This window comes from Mauremys reevesii, linkage group 12 (assembly GCF_016161935.1).
Source record: "Mauremys reevesii isolate NIE-2019 linkage group 12, ASM1616193v1, whole genome shotgun sequence".
NCBI lineage: Eukaryota > Metazoa > Chordata > Testudines > Geoemydidae > Mauremys > Mauremys reevesii.
Window position 1 is genome coordinate 31,951,688 of NC_052634.1, and position 23,636 is coordinate 31,975,323.

At 58.6% G+C, this 23,636-nt stretch overlaps 5 non-coding genes and 1 pseudogene across 5 annotated transcripts; 3 read left to right on the forward strand and 3 right to left on the reverse strand.

The window, feature by feature from the left end:
• LOC120375680 overlaps positions 1–23,636 on the forward strand; it is a 1,085,709-nt pseudogene that overhangs the window by 152,959 nt on the left and 909,114 nt on the right.
• TRNAI-AAU lies at positions 2,852–2,925 on the forward strand. The gene has a single exon. It is a non-coding gene; the product is annotated as a tRNA-Ile (tRNA).
• On the forward strand, positions 8,203–8,274 carry TRNAQ-UUG. Its single transcript has one exon. It is a non-coding gene; the product is annotated as a tRNA-Gln (tRNA).
• Positions 9,287–9,359, reverse strand: TRNAR-UCG. Its single transcript has one exon. It is a non-coding gene; the product is annotated as a tRNA-Arg (tRNA).
• Positions 16,089–16,283, reverse strand: LOC120376350. Its single transcript, XR_005587235.1, has one exon. It is a non-coding gene; the product is annotated as a U2 spliceosomal RNA (small nuclear RNA).
• TRNAQ-CUG lies at positions 23,477–23,548 on the reverse strand. Its single transcript has one exon. It is a non-coding gene; the product is annotated as a tRNA-Gln (tRNA).

Consider the following 23,636-nt stretch of genomic DNA (forward strand, 5'->3'; position numbering starts at 1 on the left):
TCTTTTTATACAGCCACGCCCCAGAGATCCTGACTAGGGGAGAGAGACACCCACCCACCAGAGATCCTTAATGGTCTAGGGTGCACCCACACACCAGGGATTCTTATGGGTGGGAGGAATGGAGACAGCCAGACACACTGAGATCATTTCCTCCCAGGAGCCTGGGCCAGACAGGGAGACACAGTCCCCCTTTACATATCTGCCAGACAACCTTCCTCCCACTCCCTCCACACAATGTTCTTATCTGGAGGTGAAGCCAGGGAAACCACATGGAGGATTCTTACCTGGGGAACTGGGGGGACCCACTTACCACCAGAGATTCTTAAGGGCAGGAGGAACAGGGACTCCCACCTCTGCAGCATGGGGGTGGGTCGCCTGCTGGGATCATCTGGGCATATTTCACCTCGTCAGTTCCCTGCCATTGCCTTGGGGGCCCCTTGTTCGCTGCCTCTGGCACCCAGTTTAGCCTCCGTCCTGAGGCTGAAACGCTTTGATCTGTCTAAGGTCTGTGGGATCAATACGTGTCATGGTGTAATTCTGTGTTATTCGGGGGTCAGACTAGCTGAGCTAATGGCCCCTTCTGCCCTTAAATGCCATGAAAACATTTCCCTGGTTTCTCCTTGCGCCTGACAGACACCACGGTGAGGGGCCCAAGAGAAGATCCTGGACACAGCGCTCTGGCTCTTACGTTACTTGGGGACGTCAGCACTTTCCTAGCAAAGCTGCTGCTAAAGTGCTGGATTTGGGGAACGGTTCGGCTCCGATTCAGAGCTCTGCCTGCGGGGTGTGAACCTGCCACGAGGAGCGGGAAACGCAACCAGCAACGGGAGGCGTTGGCTGAGCTCCGGGCTGCCCCCATGTGGCCAAAGCTTAGAACTGAGCAGCGGAGTTTAAAGCTGGCGCTGGGAGGGACCTGAACACGCGGGGCACGAAGGCTCCTGCGTGTAACGCTTGTTGGGTGGCCAGCTGAGTGTAGCTGATTGCCGGAGTTCAGGGCTGCACCCTGGGGTGCTGAGCAGGTGTCTGTGCTCAGGTTGGCCTCGCTATGATGGTTTCTGGGAAGTTTGGGGTCGCCACTCTCCCTAGAGAGAGAGGAGCCAGCCCAGAAAAGGAGGTTTTCAAAACTCTGGTACCAATTGGCAGTGGGACTGCCCCTGTGAAGAGCCGCTGCAGCCCCGCCAGGGAGAGCCGATCTCTCTTTATGCAGCCCCCCCCATTCCTCAGGATGGGGGTTGTGCTCAAAGATCTGTGCCCCGTGTTTTCACCTCCATGTGAAGCGCACAGTGCAAATAACCCTCAGTGCATCAGCTCAGTTCCAGGCTCCACTTCCACCCGCTCAGGCAAGATGGTGCAGAGGAGCCCCTGGGTGGCTGTGGGCCTGGGGAGGATGGCTTTTTATTTTTCGGCCTGACCGCTACGTGCAGCAAGGCCAAAAGTCAGATGGCCGGCTCTCCCGTCCACCACGCTCATCAGGAGCCCTTAGTCGACAGGCTCGGAGAATGCGGGCATCACCCCCCACTACCTCTCGCATGCAAAGCGAGCGCTCTGCCGCTTGAGCTAATTCCCCGCAGCTGGCCTGACTCTCAGGCACCGGGCAAAAAAAGGCAAGGGCTCTGTGGCCTTAAGCAGAACACAGCCTGAAATGGGGGGGTGGGGGCGAGGCGCTACCCAGAGCTGGGGAAGGGGGTCCGAGTCCCAGCCACGCTCCTCGGCACAAACACCAACGCTCCCTCCCTGGAGTGTGTCTGGGCTGAGAGTTAGCCCCAGAAACAAGCACCAAACTTCAGAAGACAACACAGGGATAGATCACTTGACGATTGCCTGCTCTGGCCATTGCCTCTGAAGCGCCTGGCATCGGTTACTGTCAGAAGACGTGATAGTGACCTAGATGGACCATCGGTCTCACCCAGGAGGGCCGTTCTTATCTTCACCACTTTCCTCTAACCCAAGCAAAGCCAGAAGCAGGCCCAGCTCAGCAACTCTAGCAGACTCCCTGGCCCCTGGCCCAGCATACAGCAAAACGACCCTGCCTCCGCCAGGATAGACAGCCACCGACTCCCTCTTCCAGACCAACGCAGCCCTTCCCCGCTTTGGCTGTCTCCAAGCTGTCTGCGTGCTCTGCTCTGCTCCACGGCTGCCATGCTGCCTGAGATCAGGAGGCTGCGAGGTCTCACGGTCTCAGCTGAGCTAGTATCGCGTGCCACCCCGCCCATCTCCTCATTCCCTTCATAGACCCCTGGGATGTGAGTAATTCTGTATTTGAGTGGCTCTCCCTCCCGGCCAATGAGCTTGGCGTAGACTAGCAGGGAGGGAGGAGGAAAGGGATTGTGCTCCAGTGAGAGCTCAGAAAGAAAGGTGCAGGTCCCCCACGAGAGCCCAGCCCAGCAGAGCAGAGCAGAGCAGAGCAGGCTGGAGAATATGTGTCTGGGTCTGACTACTTCTCCCATGCTCTTCCATTTGAGCTAACTTCCCCCAGCTGTCGCCAGCCTCCCAGTCAGCGCAAGGGGGAGAAGGGCCGGGGAGGAAGAGCTTTGTGCTCCGCAAGGGCTGGCTTTTTGGGAGGCCAAGCGGGGAGAGGGATGGAGGCCACTGGAAGAGCTGAGCCGGCTGACTGTCCATGGCTTTTAAAAGAAGGGCAAGAGAAGGTCCTGCGGCTGCCTTGCCGCTGGAGAATGCAGGCATTGATCCCGCTGCCTCTCGCATGCAAAGCGATCGCTCTACCACTTGAGCTAATTCCCCTACCTTGGCAGATAGTGTCTTGATCCATCCATTTGATAACGGAGGCCACATCGTTCCCCGCGCCAGCCGGTGACTCCTTCCAAGAGGGTCAGGCAAGGCCGGGCTTCCCGTAGGCTGGCTAGCTCAGCTGGTTAGAGCGTGGTGCTAATAACACCAAGGTCATGGGTTCAAGCCCCCTGCTGGCCACTCCGGGAGGGAGAGGGTGACTTCTGCTCTTTTGGCTGACTGCTAGGGGTGGCAGAGGCCAAAACCAGGTGGGCCGGGAGCGGGCAAGAGCCCTGCTGGGCCCCGGGCAGGACGAGGCTCCGGACACCTCCTTGGTCTCCCCTCCCTGGGCTCCTCACTCCACCTGCTGCCTGAAAGGAACTTGGGCCCGGGGAGGAGACGGGTGAGCCCGGCTGGCTGCCTTCCAGGCTCATAGGAGGCCAGGCTTGAGCTGCCCGCCCAGCAAAGCCAAAATCGCAGGCCTGCCGGCTCGCCCCCATTGTCCACAGAGGGTTGACCTGATGGCCCGAATTCTTGCCGGCCGCCAGCTCCACCCAAATGTACCCGACGCCGGATCACGCTCCCCGGCCCAAGCCACAGAGGAAGGCTTAGTACTCGTCACCCCAACCTAGGGGAGAGGCTTCACACTCCGCCGGCGCAGGGTGACCTTTGGGACTTCCCTGGACACCATCCTCCCACCGCCCACAGCCAGACCCCCCAAGCCCACACTCGAGCCCACCCCTCCGACAGGAAGGAGCAGGAGGACCACTCCACCCAGGGGCACCACCACTCAAAGTCAGCTTCACTTGCTTCCTCTTCTACCCCTTTCTTCCCAAGTTATGCGTGCCTCACGGGAGCCGGCCCTGGGAAGACGCAGGCACGGCACTCTGACTGGCGGAAGCCAAACGCCCCACACCGAGAGTTTAGCACGGGCTCTTGAGGCACTGGAGGAACCCCATGCAGATGCACTGACTGAGCTGAGCTTTACGGCCAAGGGCCCTACCTGTGCAGAAAGCCAACTTGCTTGTGAAAAAGACGCCTCTTTCGGCTCCCCTTCCAAACTTCCAAATGCTTCCAAATGGGAAAACACACACACTGAAACACCCAAACGGTCCTAACGCTGGGGCCAGGTGAAAAAGAAAAGCAAGGAAAAGATTTCTAAATGGCCACCCTGCCAGAGTCGTACAGCTCCGCAAGTGAAACCCGTGGGAGGGACATTACACAGAAAAGGGGAATGGAAAGCTGCCCAAATTGAGATGCTGTGGAAAGCTACAGCCCCATCGCTACTCCTACTCTGCACACTTCTTGCAACAGCTGATGAACGGCCAGGTGCTTTTCGCATCCAAGCCCACACCAGGGGAAGACCTTGAGAAGCTTCCCGTGGCTTGCCTGGTTCAGCTGGTCAGAGTGCAGCACTCGTGGAGGCCATGGGCACCAACTTATATGGGCTCCTGGGGCTAAATCCCCAGGAATATGCACCGTCAGGGGTTCTGCTCCACCAATATTTGGAGCTAGGTTTCTCCCCTGCTTGGAGCGCCCCCCCGCCTCTCATTCCCCCCCCCCCCCGCCGCCGCCGCCGCCAGGGCTGGAGCTTCCCCCCACTCCCCGCTCTGGAGCTTCCCTGCCTGAACGTGAAGAGTGCGCAGCGCGCGTCTCTCTCCCTTGCTGCTGCTGCTGCCCCCGCCTAAGGGCTACAGCATAACAGCAGTGCAAGCTGCTGGTGCTGTAGCACCTCAGGAGCGGGAGGGGAGTGGAGGGGGCCGTGCCGTGCTTGGCAGCCCTCCCCTCCCCTGCCCCTACCTGGAGGAGACGCGAAGGGGACTTCCGGCCAGGAGACGGACATCACTCACCTTAGCAGCTGCTGGGGCTTCCGTGAGTGTTTGACCCTATGATTCCCCCCCTGCCCCCACCCCAGCCCCAGCCCCCACTCCTGCCCAATGCTGGGGAAGGGGGGTACAGCCCCATCCCCTCCCACCGTTCCCCAGTGAGGCTGTGGTGAGGGGCAGCAGGCTGCAGCAGGGGTCAGGGAGGCAGGAAGCCACATGTGAAGGCAGTGCCCCTCCCCACCACAGGGGAGATGGGGGAGGGGGTTCATAGACCTACCTGAGCAGCTGGGGCTTGGGTGTATTTTGTGACAACTTGCCCTCCTGTCCCCAGCCACCACCCTGCAGCCCCCCCCACTCCTGCCCCACGCTGGGGACGGGAAAGCCCCATCCCCTACCCCCAGTGAGGCACAGCAGGCTGCACAGGGGAGGCAGGAAGCCACATGTGAAGGCAATGCCCCCTCCCCCAGCACCCACCAACCCACCCGCCACAGGGGGGATGGGAGAGGGAGGCTTCCTAGACCTGAGCAGCTGGGGCTTGGGTGAATTTTATGACACCCTGCTCCCCCACCCCATAGCCAGCCACCACCCTGCCTACCCCACTTCTGCCCCATGCTGGGCAAGGGGCAGCCCCATCCCCCATCCACAGTGAAGTTATGGTGAGGGGCAGCAACATGGAAGGCCACCTGTGATGGCAACCCCCCCCCACCCAGTACCCATCATAGGGGAGGTGAGTGAGCTTTCTGGACCTGAGAGGGGCCCTAGGAGCATGTGCAGTGACTGTGGGGCAGAGTGACTGTGCTGTGGGGGGCAGGGAGGAGAGGAGGGGTCCCTCCCCTGGAGCTTGCTGCTGCCAGTGGTGGTGGGGGGGAGTCCTCTCTGGCCCTAGCCCTGGGGCAGCCTGTCTGCACCCCAAGTTCCTCATCCTCAGCCCTGCCTCACCCCAAAGCCTGCACCCCCAGCACCGAGCACGCTCCTGCACTGTGAACCCCTCATCCCCAGCCCCACCCCAGAACCCTCACCTGAGGGGAAAAACATGCAACTTAAATTTGGTGGTCAGTTTGGAGTATCGTTGTATTTAGCACAATATTTGATTATTTTACACCCTTCAAAGTATGTAACTGGTCGTATACAGGTGTTACGAAGTGGGAATGTGCTTAATGTTTTCTCTGAATACTGTCTGTGTGCCTCAGTTTCCCCTATGCATTTCTCAAGGCTCTAGATGGTGGGATAAGGGGGTGTGATTGTTGTAGAGCCCGAGAGGGACTGTGTGATGCCGTCTGCACAGAGAATGTCCGACACCCTGTCTCCAGGCAACAGATGGCCTGGGCCCTCCCCTGCAAAGGTGCCAGCTGAAGGTGTTGGTGCGCTCCCTCCAGCTCTGACGGTGCCCCTCACTCCCGACCCACAGCCCCTGCTATCCCAGCCCTGACCTCCAGACTCACAGTTCTGCTGGTGCCCCTCACTCCCGACCTGCAGCCCCCTGCGCTCCCTCCAGCTCTGACAGTGCCCCTCACTCCCGACCCGCAGCCCCCTGCACTCCCTCCAGCTCTGACAGTGCCCCTCACTCCCGACCCGCAGCCCCTGCTATCCTATTCCTGACCTGTGATGTTATGAGTGTAATATAATATTTCATTGAAAGGTGACAGGGCCAGAAAGAGTTAATTAACTCACCTCACCCATTGACCTGCCCCATGGGTGAACCTTAAGGACTGGTTAGGAAGATCTGTAAATGAATAGAGCTTTGAAATGCAAGTCTGCATTGTTAGAGGTAGAAGGGGAGATGTTTGCTCAGGGCTTGTGATGTCAGCAAACAAGTCTTGTCTATTGCTGTAGTTTTAATTCAAAGATCAAAAAAGGAATATTAACATTTATGATGATACTTGAGTGAAATAGTATTATTGTCTCTGTGAAGGTTGTGCTAACCTGGATCTGAACTGCTTAATGGGTAAATTACCCTGTGCTAATTGCCAGGATGTTTGGGAGAAAGAGTTAAGCCCATTGTTTTATCAGGCCAAAAGGCTGCTGGAAATGTATAAGAACCCTGGGACATGATCCTGCTTCATCTCAGATCTGCTTTGGGTTTCAAGAGGGGGAAACCTTAAGCCATAAGGATTGAGATCCCGAGTCACTGACTGGAGTCATCCTGAATATGGACATTGGACTATAACCTCTCGACCATTTCTAAAAGGACTTTTGGCAACTACAAGCTCACCTCTGCTATGCATCTGAACCTCAAGAATTTAATTCAAGTCTGTCTGTATATTGATCTTTTAACCAACTTTCCCTCTCACTTTTCTTTTTTAATAAATTCTAGCTGAGTTAATAACAATTGTCTGTGGCATGTATTTTGGGTAAGATCTAAGTTATAATTGAACCTGGGTATGTGGCTGATCCTTTGGGATTGGAAGAACCTTTTCTTTTATATGATGAAATAAGATTTTCAGGAATCATCATCATATTTGACGTGTGTGTCTGGATGGAGGCCTGAGGCTGGGCACTTTAAGGGAACTGCGTTGTTTGGACTTCTGAGTGACCAGTGAGGTGCTACAGAAGCTGTTTTGTGCTGGTTGGTAAATCTAAATATTGGAATAACCACCAGCATTTGGGGTTTGTCTGCCCCGTTTTGTTTGCAGTTCACCCTGATTGAGTGACCTCAGCTGGCTCCCACAGGCAGCACCATCACACTGCTCCTTTCTAGTCACACTTTCTACACATCTAACATTAGTATATAATGTAATACAGATCTATCCCAACACCTGCCGGAGGTCCTCTGGTAAGGCGGATTCGGCGGCATGCCTGCGGGAGGTCCTCTGGTAACGTGGATTCAGCGGCATGCCTGCGGGAGGTCCTCTGGTAACACAGATTCAGCTGCATGCCTGTGGCAGGTCTGCCGGTCCTGTGCCTTCAGCGTACCACCACCGAATTGCTGCTGCATCTGGGGCACTGGCAGAGCTCCCGCAGGCATGCCGCCTAATCCGCATTACCAGGGGACCTCCTGCAGGCAGGCTGCCAAAGGCAGTGACCGGCAGGCCACCCCCCGCAGCTTGCTGCACTGGTGCCTGGACCCGCCCCTGTCCCTGACCCAGGGCAGAGGATATTGGAAGCTGAACATCCAGAGCTTGCAAGATAAAGGAGCAGGGGGGTGAGGCCTGGCGGTGTTGGCAGAACGGGAAAGCATCAGAGGGTTCTGTGGCAACCAGGGGGATTGGTGGGAGTCAGTGAGGGAGGAGTTCTGGCAGTCGTGCAAACACCACAACATTAAAGAAACCAACAGTGCCACAGCACTTGCCTGTGGGATTTCCACAAGAGCATCCAGGCAGGGGAGCCAGTCAGCATGTGACTGTATGACTGGATCAAATGACAGCTGCCCGAGTTCCAGGAGATGAGGCTGCAGCTGGCCAACATGAGCAGGAGCACTGAGTGAAGGGAGGGGCAGCCTCCCCTGACATTTTTGCAGCCTGCAGGGAATGGAGACAAAGCAGGGGGATGCAGGGACTCAGGGCAGGCCCCACGGATCCGGTAGTGCAGGACTATAGTCGCTGGAGGAGGAGAGAGAGTCCTGTGAGGGGAAGCTGCTGGTGGGAAGCAATAAGTGCAGAGTGCAAACCAGCCAGCTGAGAGTCATGGGTGTCTAGAAAACAAAACAGTAGTGGGTCCCATGGTGTAATGGGCAGCACTCAGGACTTTGAATCCTGGAATCTGAGTTCAAATCTCAGTGGGACCTCTTGGGCATATGTTGGTTTGCTGCAAAGCCTTGGAGCTCAAGGTGCTTGGTTACCCTCTCCCTGGCTGACCTAGAGTGATGTTTTTTCTCCTCCTCCTGGGTCACTGGTGCCCATTGGCGATGGGTCTCTGGTCCAGCTGGGCCGCTAGAGGGTGGGGTCCTAGAACTTAACCGTCTGGCTAGAGATTCCTGCGGGTTGACCTGATGTTGGGTTTCTCGCTGCTTCACCTGATGCCCACAACTTTGGTCCCTGTAGCTGCAGCTCTTCCTCTTGCCCACATGGCATTTAAAGGAAGCAGGGCCAGGGCCAGGCTTCCCAGGCTGCAGCCCAGCACCTCTCCTCCTCTGGGCACCTAGAGCAGAGGCGGCTGGTGCTGACAGCTCCAAGGGAAGGCTTAAAAGCCACAGAGCAACCGAGGGCAGGGCCAGAGGAGGGCAGGACCATGCCTATGTGTGGCCTTCAGATGGGCACAAAAACACCCAGCCAGCCTGCTCCCTGCCATGCCAAACACCCACTGAAGGCCACCCGCAGACCAGCATGCGGGGCGGCTGCTGATGCTCTGTGGCCAACATCAGAAGACGGTAGGAAAGCAGGGCCAGCCCCCCTGGTGGGGCCTCTCACTGTTCCCACTCAAGGTGCTCACTTTGGCAGTGGGGCAGGAGATTTTACCCCAAGAGGCTTTTCCCCAGCTGGTGAGAAGCAGAGAAACACCCAGGCTCCCAAGGTGCTATGTAGCAAGTACCCTCCAGCACAGGGACAGGTGCACACTTGGAAGAGGGAAACTGCTCCACACGCTAGCCCGGGCAGCCGCCCATTTTCTTTGGCAAGTCAGGAAGGGCAAAGGCGAGACTGGAAGCACCTGGGGCTCATGCCCCAGCCTTTGTGACACCCAACCCCCAACTCCTTCCCGGGGCTCTAGCTGAAGCCAGAGCATTGGCCTGAGCAGCCAAGAAGAGGTTCCAGCCCTGAAGGGAGCAGGACGTTCAGCCCAAAGGTAAAACTGCACAAGCACAACCACAAAGGGACTCGAACCCTCAATCTCCTGATCCGAAGTCAGGCGCCTTATCCATTAGGCCACGTGGTCACCCAGAAAAAGGCCCTCCAGGCACTTCTTTGGGAAAGGCCGACACTGACGCATCCGACGAAGTGGGGATTCACCCACGAAAGCTCATGCTCCAATACATCTGTTAGTCTGTGAGGTGCCACACGACTCTTTGCTGCTTTTGCAGACACTGTGTTTCTCAGGTCAGCTACTGAGCGGGGCCGAGACTCTCTGGGCACAAGAAGTCGAGTTCCCAGCGACACGTGAGACTTAATTCTCTGGAGCCAGGTGCAGGGCTTTGGCAGGGAGGCTCAGGCATGGGGGACTGGGGTGCAGCGGACGGACCGGCTGTCTAGGTGCAGAGATTTAGTCGCACTGAGGAGGAGGAGGAATCCTGCTGACAGGCAGTGGCCAGGGCCGGTGCAACCACTAGGCAAACTAGTCAGCCGCCCAGTGTGCCAAGTGGTTGGGGCACCATAAAGCGAACTCAGGGGAGGCGGGGGAGTGGAGGTGAGCTGGGGCAGGGGCTGGGGGAGGTGCGGGGGGAGGGCTGCCCGCAGCAAGCAATGGGGGGCGGGGGTGTGTGTGCAGGGGAACCGCTCCCTGTCCCAGCTCACCTCTGCTCTGTCTTCTCCCCTGAGCACGCCGCCCCCGCTCTAATTCTCCTCCCCTCCCAGGCTTGCTGCACTAAACAGCTGATTGGCACCGCAAGCCTGGGAGGTGGGAGAAGTGGAGCGGCGCCGGTGTGCTCAGGGGAGAAGGCGGAGCGGAGGTGAGCTGGGGTGGGGAGCTGCTGCAGGGGGGGCAGCCCGGCTCTTCCCCATGGCCCCCGCCCCTCCTCTGCCCCAGCCCCGCCCCGCCCCCCCCTCCGCCCCTGCACTCACTGCCTGGTAAGTGGAGTGACACAGCCCCAGCCTGGTCCACTCCCCTGGCTCCCAGCCACGCTGCCGGCGAGTGCTGTGGGGCGGTTCCCCCCTCCCCCAAGTTTGGGAGCCAGGGGAGCAGAGCAGGCTGGGGCCCCAGGCCTCCATGGGGGGAAGCAGAGGGGGGCTGGTCACAGGCCTCTGTGGGGGACGGGGGGGCTGGCTACTTCCTGCGGGAAGTGGAGTGACCTGGCCCCAGCCTGCTCTGCTCCTCTGGCTCCCAGGCTTGTGTTGGTGTTGGCTGGATTTGTGCGGGTGTTTGTGTATATTAGCAATTGTGTGTGTGTGGCTGGATTCATGCATGTGTTTGTGTATGTTTGCAATTGTGTGTGTGTGTGTACGTGTGTGCGAATGCTCTGCTGCCTTCTGCCGGCGCGACAACTGTTTCTCTGTTTGTCACAGCCCCCATACCGTCGACCTCGATGGTGATTTCCCCATCTTTCAACGGCTGGCTGGCCTAACACATCTCCCCTCTGCGGAGTGTGGCAGGGGCTGCAGCTCACCCGCTGTGGGGCAGGAGTGCCAGAGTGCGGGGTGCTGGGCTCCAATGCACCTGGAGAGCAGCTCAGGTGAGGCGGGCAGGGTGTGAGGTGTCCGTTCTGCATTGTCTGGTGCTGAGCCATTGCACAATCCCCAGCCACGCCGCACAGCGCGCCCCGAGATGGGGCAGAGGGCCAAGCAGATGATCCAGCACGAGGGGATCATTCTCATTGGTAGCTGTCCAGTGGCAGTGAGTTTCACAGGTCTTGGCACATCCTGTGTGGGGCAGGAGGTCCTTGTGTTGGGAGCAGTGGGAGTGAACTGTGTGCAGTTGTGTCTCTGAGCACGATTGCAAATATTATGGTGTGAGGGGGTGATTGTGAGTGCGGCTGAGGATGTGATTGTTGCTCTCTTTGGGGTTGGGCTAGCATGTCCCTCTGGGTGTGTTGTGTGTGAGTGTTCTTGGGATTGTGTGAGCCCCCTTGTGCGTCAGTGTGCGTGTCTGTGTGTGTGTCAGTCAGTCACTCACTTGCTGCAGGATACAAAATCCTGCAAAGCCATTTCCTACTGGTTAGCCCAGCAACACACTGATACAAACAGTGTCACAGTCTCTCTCTCTCTCTCTCTCTCTCACCCCCCCCCCAGAGCGGGGCTCAGCCCCACCAGCAGGGGGCAGCAGGGACACACACGTCTCTCCTGGGCCAGCTTGGGCAATTGCCCATCACGACCCGGCACAGCGCTGGTGCCCCCACACAGGGCGGGGCTCTGGGGGCGGGCACAGCAGGGGGCGGGGCTTTGGGGGATGGGGCGGGGCCGGGCTCTGGGGGGGGGCACAGCGGGGGGCTCGGGGAAGGCCAGGGCGGGTCTGTCTGCGGGCTTTGAGCCGGGCTCACCCGGGAGGGGCGGGGCTTTGGGGAAGGGGCGGGGCGGGGCTCTGGGGCGGCACAGCAGGGGCGGGGCTTTGGGGAAGGGGCGGGCGGGGCTCTGGGAGCGGGCACAGCAGGGGCGGGGCTTTGGGGGAAGGGCGGGGCGGGGCTTTGGGGCGGGCACAGTGGGGCGGGGCTTTGGGGAAGGGGCGGGGCGGGCTCTGGGGCGGGCACAGCAGGGGCGGGGCTTTGGGGAAGGGGCGGGGCTCTGGGGCGGGCACAGCAGGGCGGGGCTTTGGGGGATGGGGCGGGGCCGGGCTCTGGGGGGGGGCACAGCGGGGGCTCGGGAAGGCCAGGGCGGGTCTGTCTGCGGGCTTTGGGCCGGGCTCACCCGGGAGGGGCGGGCTTTGGGGAAGGGGCGGGCGGGGCTCTGGGGCGGGCACAGCAGGGGCGGGGCTTTGGGGGAAGGGGCGGGCGGGGCTCTGGGAGCGGGCACAGCAGGGGCGGGGCTTTGGGAAGGGGCGGGCGGGGCTTTGGGGGCAGGCACAGTGGGGGCGGGGCTTTGGGGGAAGGGGCGGGCGGGGCTCTGGGGCGGGCACAGCAGGGGCGGGGCTTTGGGGAAGGGCGGGGCTCTGGGGCGGGCACAGCAGGGGCAGGGCTTTGGGGAAGGGGCGAGGCGGGGCTTTGGGGCGGGCACAGTGGGGCGGGGCTTTGGGCGGGGCTTTGGGAAGGGGGCAGGGCTCTGGGGCGGGGGTTTGGGGAAGGGGCGGGGCCGGGCTCTGGGGGCACAGCGGGGCTCGGGGAAGGCCGGGGCGGGTCTGTCTGCGGGTGTTTGGAGCCGGGCTCCCCCGGGGAGGGGGAGGGGCTGGGGGCAGCGGGAGTCGGGGGGTGACACGTAGGGGCGCCGGGACCACGTGGATCCAGCCCCCCGGCAGAGCCAGACCCGGCCCCGCCCCCACCAGCCGCTTTGTGCGGGGGGTGAAAGGGGCGAAGCGGCGCAGCACGTTCCTGCGCGGGGCAGCGTCAGCCCCGGCCCGGTAGGGGGGGGCGGGGTTCTCTGGGGGGCGGGGCGGGGATGAGGAGTTGCGTTGCGGGGGGAGGTGTCAGGTTGACCCAGGGACCCGCCCTCACCTGGGCTGGAGAGGACGGAGGCGCCCCGGGGCAGGCTGGGAGTTGTAGTTCCTGGCTCGTTTCAGAGCGGAAGTGACGGGCGGTTGCTCAGGCAACGCGCCCCCTCCTGGTGCACTCTGGGAAGCGTAGTTCTCTCTCTCTCTCTCTCCAACGGGCAGAAGCAGCGCGGAGTGAAAGGGCTTCACCCCTCCCCCCCGCTGTGACCCTCCTGCCAGCCCCGCCCCCAGCGTCCCCTCCCCCACCCTGTCCGCTCTGCCCGGCCGTTCCCTTCGCCCCGCCACCCTGCCCCCTTCCTCCTCCTCTCACCCCACCCCCCTTCCTCCTCCTCCTCCCTCTCCCCCCCAGCGCCCCGCCCCTAACTGCCTCCAGCCCATTTCCCATTGCTGGGCCCCACGTTCCCATCCCCCCACTGCCCCAGTCCATCCCCAGGGTGGGGGGTTCCTCATCTCCAATCTCTGCTGCCCCCCAACCTGCCGGGTTCCCCTTTTCAGCCACTGTGGGGTCCTCCCACCCGCCCCACCCATCCACTCTGGGCTCTAAATCCCACATTCCCACAATGCCCCTCGGTAACCCCACCCTCCTCTATCCCTAATCCCCCTAGTCCCTTCCCTGGGGTCCTCCTGGACACCTCAACCCACAGTCCAGCCCCCACATACATCCCAGTCACTCATTCACACGCTGAGCTAGTCCTTCAGGGGCCCCCACAGCCCCCCAAACTCCCCATCCATGAGCCCCGTGGGCCTGTGGCCGGGAAGTGGGGGAAGCTCCCACTCTGGCTGGGCTGGGTGTGGGTGTTAATCTTTTCCTGGCTTGTGTGTGCTGAGCTCACAAAGGCTTTTTGCTCCCTCTGTCCTCCCTTTATGCAGCCCAGATGGGGAACGTGACCTGGAGGCAGGGAGCCCTGATGTCGCTCATTGCTCCCCACTCACAGCCCCCTAGGGGGGCACGGAGGAACATTGGGGGGAGCAGTAGCCGCTCATCACCGCTATCTCCCCCTTCTCTTCCCCTCCCTCCCCGCATGTTCCTATGCCGGGAGGGAGCAGTGAGAAATCTGGGCACCACCCCAAGCAGCACTCCCCTGCCAGCCGGGAGCAGTTTCTGACTTTACACCAGCAGCACACACCTCTCTGCTACCGTACAGCACCGCCCTTGACCATGGTACCCCTGGGCAATGCCCTGGTGGCACCCACCCCTAAGGCTGGCCTTGGCTATGGGCTTCAGAGGGAGTGAGCAGACCAGGTGGCCATGGAGAGCTCCAGCCCCTGTTCTCCCCTCCCAGCTTCTAGCAATCAGAGGCCAGGGACATGCTTCCATGCTGATGACAGGTACTGCTCAATAATGATCCAAAGTACATTCATATTCCTCATCTGAGTCAGATGCCACCAACCGAAGATTGATTTTCCTGTCTAGTGGTTGAGGTTCTGCAGTGTCTGCATCAGAGTGTTGCTCTTTGAGGACTTCTGACAACATGTTTCACACCTCGTCCCTCTTGGATTTTGGAAGGCGCTTCAGATTCTTACACCTTGGGTTGAGCACTGTAGCTATCTCTAGAAATCTCACATTATACCTTCTTTGTGTTTTGTCAAATTTGCAGTGAAAGTGTTCTTAAAGTGAACATGTGCTGGGTCATCACCCACCACTGCTATAAAACAAAATATATGGCAGAATGTGGATAAAACAATGGAGCAGGAGACATACAGTTCTTCGTCAAGGTCTTCAGTCACAAATTAACACATTATCTTTTTAATGAGCGTTATCAGCATGGAAGAATGTCATCTGGAAGTATGCTGGCTGAAGTATGAAGGCATATGGATGTTAGCATATCTGGCACGTTAATACCTTGTAATGCTGGCTACAAAAGTGCCACGAGAGAGCCTGTTCTCACTTTTAGGTGACGTATACAAGACACGGGCAGGATTATCTCCAGTAAATGTAAACAAACCTGATTGTCTCAGCAATTGGCTGAACAAGAAGTAGAACTGACTGGACTTGAAGTTTTACATTGTTTTCTTTTTGAGTGCACTTATGCAACAACAAAAAAATCTACATATGCAAGTTGCACTTTAATGATAAAGAGATTGCACTACAGCACTTTATATTTTACAGTGTAAATATTTGTAATAAAACTATATATAGTGAGCACTGTACACTTCATATTCTATGTTGTAATTGAAATCAATATAATTGAAAATGTAGAAAATCAAAAAATATAATAAATTTAATTTGATATTCTATTGTTTAACGGTGTGATTAAAACTGAGATTAATCATGATATTTTTAAAGTTAATTGTGTAAGTTAACTGCGATTAATTGACAGCCCTACATTTGAATTTTTCTGTCCCGTGCAGGACAAGCTGGAATATCCGTGTGCAGGGAAAGAGCCTGGGGGGAATTGTGCTGGGAAATTATTTCCTGTTCTGACATGTCCCCAGTTGCCCTTTTTGCCCTAACAGGCTGCAGCGCAACATCCATGTTTTGCTCCAGCTCATTCCGTCCTCCCAGGGGCCGGGGAAGGGAAATGGCTGCAGTGGAGCCAGTTGAGGGAGGGATGATCAGGGAGTTGCTGGCGGGTTCCCTTGGCGGGGAGAAAGGGCAGTAAATACATAGGGGGTGGGAACTTCCAGGAAGGTTGGTCTGGGTGGGAGAGGGCAGGAAATCCCCAGGGTGAGGGACAGGGTGTGACAAACCTGCTGGGATTTGTTTACTGTGAGGCTCCAGCATTTCTCAAATGTGGCCACCAGGGGCTTTTATTGTGGCCACAGCCTCCTGGGCTGTAATTGAGGGGGAATCGAGGGCAGCAAAGCAGCGGCTCTTCCCCCGGGGCTGCCTGCAGGGGCTGGTCCCTACCCCCTTCCGGAGTCATAAACACTGCAGGAGCCAGCAACCAGTGGGAGTTCCCCTCCTCCCCACGTGCGGTGGGGCTCAGGCTTCAGGCTTCTGCTCTGGGATGGTGGGCGACAGGCTCAGTCAAGATACATGGAACGTAGGCTGGGTGGGGAGAAGTCTGTGTAACTCATCCAGTTATTGATATACATGTGACCTCAAATATTACCAATCTGTGTCCCCCCCCCCCCCAACCAACCATCTCCCAAACAGACCCTCAGTCTGGAAAGCATTCGTCCCTCATATTGTTGAAAAGACTCAAAGGAAACAGAAGAATCTCAGCTTTTAAAACAATCCTCTAGCAAGACAAAGAAACTCACATCTGTAGACTCAGAAAACAGTCCCAAGAAATTTAAACAATATGTTGTTATGAAGAAATCAAAGTGATAAAGAGACCTGATTTTTCAACTACTTTAAAAAAATCTTCTCAAATCAGCATCTTTAAAGTGAAACTTTTTCTGCTTTTTAACCAGACAATTCTCCCCAGAAGGAGAGGCACTGGTCCTGGAGACACTGCAATACCAGGTCAATGCATGGGGTAGACAGAGCAAGCTCCTATTCCATCCCCTTATTTCAAAAATCAATTTAATATACAGTCCTTAAATAAAGGACCTATCAGATATTAAACTGATAAGAACAGACACTACACTTTTGATTTTAGCTCCAAAGAGCTGAGAAGCAATGCTGAGAGTTTCGGATGCTAGGCAGCCGCTCTTCCCCCACTGCTTTCTACATCAGCACGAGGAGCTCCCAGACACGCACCAAACACCATTCACGACACTTGATAACTAGGTAACGCGAAGTGATGATCACTTCCCCGAAATGACTCCACTGGAAGAATTCAAAGCAAGAGCCCTTAACACACAATTCTGTTCAAAGACAGAGAAGTCTTTCAGCCTCCTTCCTCTTGCTGGTTTCCCTGTACACGCCTAATTTGCATAAACCCACCCACTGACCTGTGACTAACAATCTCTCACTGTTAACTCTTACAGCAAAACATGCCAAAGAAAGCGTATGCAAGCGCTATCCTGCAGCCCCAATGCTCTTTTCTGCTCCTTCTCAAACGTACAGTTATCAGGCAGACATAAGATAGTTTTGCTCCATACCATAAGAACATTAGAAAGGCCGTACCGGGTCAGACCAAAGGTCCATCCAGTCCAGTACCTTGCTGTTTCTTGTCTAACCACTGCACACATACGGTATAACCCTACCCTGAGCTGATTCCCGACTTTTGCGCTCAATATAGGAAAACGAGAATTGAGAGAGAAGCTGTGCAGGGAAGTCTTCCTCAACTTGCACTCCACTCCCCAAGGGCCTTTCGGGCTCTTCTGTGGACTTCAGGTTCCATTTGATTGCCAAGGTTTATGGTCTTATTAATTAGCCATCTCCTAATGCAAGGATGCTACATGTCAGACTAAAGATCGATTTTCCAAAAGAGCTGAGAAACAGAACTAAAGCGGAGTACGAGGTGTTACATTTACATGAGCATCCAGGTTCTGACTATGCCCTGGCAAGTTCAATGCTTCCAAAAGAAATCAGAAAATAAGGAGTCCGTCAGGTCCCCCTGCTAGCACCCAGATCTAGTCAATCTGCAGGGAAATAAGGAAAAAGCGATGAATAAAGAAGTCAGGAAATAACAAGGAAATGAAGAGGTTTCTGTCCAATTTACCATCTTCTCAGCTACCAATCAAAGTTAAAGACCTAAAGTCGACCTATCGGCATAAACTACAGATGGTTGGATGGAAGTTAAAAGGAGCTGCTGTGGCAAGTGTTAGGAGCCCGCAAGCAGCATGCAGATCATTTAAAAATGCTGCAATTAGAGGCTGCGACAAAGTTCCTCCTCTACCTTGGTGGGTCCTGCGCTTATTAGCAGATTTGCTCACCTCAGTGATCTTCCCCTCTGGTAGGGCCCACAGTCTGGGTCAACTCCTCCTGTGTCTGATCAGGAGTTGGGAGGTTTGGGGGGAACCCAGGCCCACCCTCTACTCCGGGTTCCAGCCCAGGGCCCTGTGGATCGCAGCTGTCTACAGTGCCTCTTGTAACAGCTGCATGACAGCTACACCTCCCTGGGCTACTTCCCCATGGCCTCCTCCCAACACCTTCTTTATCCTCACCACAGGACCTTCCTCCTGGTGTCTGATAATGCTTGTACTCCTTAGTCCTCCAGCAGCACAGCCACAGCCACAGCCTCAGCCTCAGCCTCAGCCTCAGCCTTGCGCCTCTTGCTCCCAGCTCCTCACACGCACACCACAAACTGAAGTGACTCCTTTTTAAATCCAAGTGCCCTGAGTAGCCTGCCTTGATTGGCTGCAGGTGTCTAATCAGCCTGTCAGGGGTGCGGAAAGCCCTAGGGCGGGTGCAAGGAAGTTTTGGGCCCTAGGTGAAACTTCCACCTTGCACCCTCCCACCCAGCTAACCGCGTCTGTCTGTTCCCCCACCCCCCGCAGCTAACTCAGCCCCCCACCCGGGGAGCCCCCCTGCAGCAACTACTCCCCCCGTGGCAGCTACCCCTGCCTGGGGAGACTTCCTCCCCACCCCACCCCCTGCCACGGCAGCTTACCCTGCCTGGGGAGACCTCCTGCGGACATGGGTGGCAAGTTTGTAGAAATTTTGGTGGTGCCCAGAACCCGCCCCCCAACTCTGCCCCCCCCAACTCTGCTCCCACCTGCCTAATGCTCTGGGAGGGGGCTCAGGAGGAGGTCTGGGGTGCAGATCCTGGGCTGGGGATTAGGGTGCAGGAGGGGTGCAGGCTTTGGGATGGAGTTTGGGTGCTGGGTGCAGGCTCTGGGCTGGGGCAGGGGGTGGGTGTGCAGGAGGGGGTGAAGGGTGCAGGCTTTGGGACTGAGTTTGGGGTTGGGAAGGGGTATGTGGGAAGGGGGAGGGGGTGCACCTTGTGGGGAGGGAGTTTGGGGATAGGAGGGAATACAGGGGTGAGGGCTGTGGGGCTGAGGATGAGGGATTCATGATGCAGGAGGGGACTCAGGGCTGGGGCAGAGGATTAGGGTGCGGGGGGATGAGGGCTCTGGCTGGGGATGAGGGGTTCATCCTGCGGGGGCAGGGCTCAGGGCTGGGGCAGAGGATTAGGGTGCAGGGGTGAGGGCTGTGGGGCTGATGATGAGGGATTCATGATGCAGGAGGGGACTCAGGGCTGGGGCTGAGGATTAGGGTGCGGCAGTGAGGGCTCTGGCTGGGGCTGAGGATTAGGGTGCGGGGGGATGAGGGGTTCATGCTGCAGGGGGGGCTCAGGGCTGGGGCAGAGGATTAGGGTGCAGGGGGCTGAGGGCTCTGGCTGGGGTTGAGGATTAGGGTGCAGGGGGATGAGGGGTTCATGCTGCGGGGGCGCTCAAGGCTGGGGCTGAGGATTAGGGTGCGGGGGGATGAGGGGTTCATGCTGCAGGGGGGCTCAGGGCTGGGGCAGAGGATTAGGGTGCAGGGGTGAGGGCTCTGGCTGGGTCTGAGGATTAGGGTGCAGGGGGATGAGGGGTTCATGCTGTGCAGGGGGGCTCAGGGCTGGGGAAGAGGATTAGGGTGCAGGGGGATGAGGGCTCTGGCTGGGGATGAGGGTTTGGGGCATTGGGGAGGCTCAGGGCCGGGGGAGAGACCCAGCTCCAAATATTGCTGGAGCAGGGCCCCCAGCCCTGAATATTCCTGGAGCCCGGGCACCGCACACAGATATAACCTGCCGCCCCTGCCTGCGGAAGCTAAGCCTGCCTGGGGAGCCCGCCCAGCTCACCTCGGCTCCACCCCCAACACTGAGCACGCCCGGACGTCGCTCTAATTCTCGTCCCCGCCCAGGCTTGCGGCGCCGACTGGAGGAGAATTAGAGCTGGGCTGTGTGCTCGGCGGAGGAGGCAGAGTGGAGGTGAGCTGGGGTGGGGAGCGGTTCCCCTGTGCGCCCCCAATCCCCCGTTACTGGGGACAGCCCTCCCCACGTGCCCCCCAGCTCATCTCTGCTCCACCTCCTCGCCTGAGGGGGCTATTAGGCGCCACCAACCACTAGGCGGCCGCTTAGTTTGCCCAAATGGTTGCACGTGCCCTGGTGTTCACAAGCAATGTGAAAACGTGCAATTCCCGCTCACACGGCACAGGGGCAGCACAGCTCCGGGGTTCTCTGCAATCACACAATAATGCCGGCTTTGTTCCCACAGCACCTGGAGCTTTTCACAGTGAGACATGGGGGTGCTGCAGCCCCCGCCGCAGCCCTCGGTCCCGCACCTCTGCTTCTCTGCAGGGAACTTGTTATGCCACGAGGGGGGGGGGGCAGGGAGACTGTGCAGGAGACCCAGGCCCACGCGCTGAGCACTGCAGCTCTAGTGCTGTGTTCGGGATTCATTTCTGCTCTCTGATAAAACTGCTCCAGGCTCCTCTGTCCAACTAATATTCATCCAGGCTCCCCGGCGCTGTTAGTATCTGTCCAGAGCTCTCGCCAGCCCTGCCCCAGGAGAGCTGGGCACTCGCCCTGCTCTAGGAGAGCCAGGCAGGCCCTGAGCACTAGACGGTGACCCTAGGCCAGTGGTGCCAGAACAATCTGTATAGTGGGGGGTGCTGAGCCACTGAACCAACTGTAACCCCTGGGTGTGATGGAAACCACGTCAAGCCAGGGGCTGCTGCAGCCCCCCCAGTTCCAGCCCCTCTGCCCAGGCAGCTCCCCCAGCCTGACACACACACCCAGCCCCTGCACCCGCCCACCCCAGGGCTCCTCAGCCCAGAGGGGAGCCCCCCGGCTGAGTGGGGAATCAGAACCCCCCGAAATTACCCTGGGACCAGCATGATCTGCCTCCGCCCTGCCCTGCTCCGCATGTATTTGGAGTGAGTCAGTTTCCCTGTCCCAACATGTGTCCTGCCCTGTGTCTCTTCTCCTCCCCAGCTCCTTCCAAACCACCCCATTTCCCTGCACCCTGGACTGGGTCTCTGCCAACCCCCCTTCTCCCCTCCTGCCCCCAATATCTCCCTGCCCCTACAGGTCTATAGGGCTGGATCCCTCCCTCCCCCCTACTCCCCTCATTTCCTGCCTCTGGGGGGGTCTATAGAGATGGGCCTTTCCTCTGCCATCCCCTCTCCTACCCCCCCATATCCCGCTGCCTCTAGGGGTCTATGGGGCTGGGTCTCTCCTCCCTCCATCCCCTCCCCTGCCCCCAATATCCCTCTGGGGCTCTGTGGGGCTGCAGCTGGGGCTCTCTCCCTGCCCCTGTGCTCCCCCCTGCACACGATGTCCTGGGAATGACTCAGTTTCCCTGGACCAACATTTCACACACCCGACCCCCACCCGACATGTCTCCCTCCACCCCACCCCATTTCCCCTGCACCCCGGGCTGGGTCTCTGCTAATCCCCCTTCTCCCCTCCTGACCCCAAGATCCCCTGTCCCTGCAGGTCTGTGGGGCTGGGTCTCTCCCTCCCCCCTTCTCCCCCCATCCCCTCATCCCTTCCCCCAATATCTCCCTGCCCCAGGCTGTCTATGGGGCTGGATCCCTCCCTGAAGCCCCGCCCCCAGCGCGGGGCTCACAGACAATCCCCGCCCGGCGGCTGTGACGTGCGCTGGGGCTGTGACGTGCGGTGACGTGTTCACTCCCCGCGGGCAACTCATTCACTGGAGACCAAAACGACAGAAGGTGTCACGTGTCCATGGGCGGGGCTATGCAGATGAGCAGTGTCTGGCGGCAGGACGGGGAGCAGCGAGAGGAACCGAAGGAGCCCGGCGGAGAGAATTCTCTGCGTGTGGACAGAATCCGGTGTGGGGAGTTCGTGCTGTGGGTGCCTGCGCCGGAGTCACTTCGGGGCAGTGATTGCCACTGAGCTACTATTGACCAAAGGCGTGTGAATGGGGTGTGGTGCCTGGCGGGGAGCAGCTCATGGTGATAAGGTGCCCCTCACTCCTGACCCGCAGCCCCTGCTATCCCAGTCCTGACCTGCAGACCCACAGCTCTGCCGGTGCCCCTCACTCCCGACCCGCAGCCCCTGCTATCCAGTCCTGACCTGCAGACCCACAGCTCTGCCAGTGCCCCTCACTCCCGACCCGCAGCCCCTGCTATCCAGTCCTGACCTGCAGACCCACAGCTCTGCCAGTGCCCCTCACTCCCGACCCGCAGCCCCTGCTATCCAGTCCTGACCTGCAGACCCACAGCTCTGCTGGTGCCCCTCACTCCCGACCCGCAGCCCCTGGGTTCCCCCCAGCTCTAGTGGTGCTCAGGTGGCAGGGGCGGCGTGCTCACGGGAGAAGACGGAGCAGAGGTGACCTGGGACAGGGAGCGGTTCCCCTGCACGCACCCCCCCCTTGCTGGCTGCAGGCAGCCCTCTCCCCGCACCTCCCAGCCCCCTGCCCCAGCTCACCTCCATTCCCCGGCCTCCCCTGAGTGTGCTTCTTGGCGCCCCCCAACCACTTCACACTCTGGGCGGCCGACTAGTTCCCCTAGTGGTTGCAGCAGCCCTGGCCACTGCCTGTCAGCAGGATTCCTCCTCCTCCTCCTCAGTGAGACTAAATCTCCGCACCTAGACAGCCGGCCTGTCCGCTGCACCCCAGTCCCCCATGCCTGAGCCTCCCTGCCAAAGCCCTGCACCTGGCTCCAGAGAATTAAGTCTCACGTGTCACTGGGAACTCGACTTCTTGTGCCCAGAGAGTCTCGGCCCCCCTCAGTAGCTGACCTGAGAAACACAGTGTCTGCAAAAGCAGCAAAGAGTCGTGTGGCACCTTATAGACTAACAGACGTATTGGAGCATGAGCTTTCGTGGGTGAATCCCCATTTTGTCGGATGCATCAGTGTCGGCCTTTTCCAAAGAAGTGCCTGGAGGGCCTTTTCCTATGTGGCCTAATGGATAAGGCGTTTGACTTCGGATCAGGAGATTGAGGGTTCGAGTCCCTTTGTGGTTGTGCTTGTGCAGTTTTACCTTTGTGCTGCAAGTCCTGCTCCCTTCAGGGCTGGAACCTCTTCTTGGCCGCTCAGGCCAATGCTCTGGCTTCAGCTAGAGCCCCGGGAAGGAGTTGGGGGTTGGGCGTCACAAAGGCTGGGGCATGAGCCCCAGGTGCTTCCAGTCTCGCCTTTGCCCTTCCTGACTTGCCAAAGAAAATGGGTGGCTGCCCAGGCTAGCGTGTGGAGCAGTTTCCCTCTTCCAAATGTGCGCCTGTCCCTGTGCTGGAGGGTACTTGCTACATGGAGCCTGGGTGTTTCTCTGCTTCTCGCCAGCTGGGGAAAAGCCTCTTGGGGTAAAATCTCCTGCCCCACTGCCAAAGTGAGCACAGAGAGTGGGATCGGTAAGAGGCGCCACCATGGGGGCTGGCCCTGCTTTCCTACCATCTTCGATAATGGCCTCAGAGCATCAGCAGCCTCCCCACATGCTGGTCTGCGGGTGGCCTTCAGTGGGTGTTTGGCATGGCAGGGAGCAGCCTGGCTGGGTGTCTCTGTGGCTGTCTGCTGGCCACGCATAGGCATGGTTCTCCCCTCCTCTGGCCCTGCCCTTGGTTGCTCTGTGGCTTTTAAGCCTTCCCTTGGAGCTGTCAGCACCAGCCGCCTCTGCTCCAGGTGCCCAGAGGAGGAGAGGTGCTGGGCTCCCGCCTGGGAAGCCTGGCCCTGGCCCTCCTTCCTTTAAATGCCATGTGGGCAAGAGGAAGAGTGTGGCAGCTGCAGCTACAGGGACCAAAGTTGTGGACGTCAGGTGAAGCAGCAAGAAACCCAACATCAGGTCAACCCGCAGGAATCTCTAGCCAGACGGTTAAGTTCTAGGACCCCACCCTCTAGCGGCCCAGCTGGACCAGAGACCCATCTCCAGCGGGCACCAGTGACCCAGGAGGAGGAGAAGAAAAATCACTCTAGTTCAGGCAAGGAGAGCATAACCAAGCACCTTGAGCTCCAAGGCTTTGCAGCAAACCAACATACCTGCCAGAGGTCCCACTGAGATTTGAACTCAGATTCCAGGATTCAGAGCCCTGAGTGCTGCCCATTACACCATGGGACCTGCTGCTGTTTTGCTTTCTACGCCCCTGTGACTCTCAGCTGGCTGGTTTGCTCTCTGCACTTATTGCTTCCCGCCAGCGGCTTCCTCT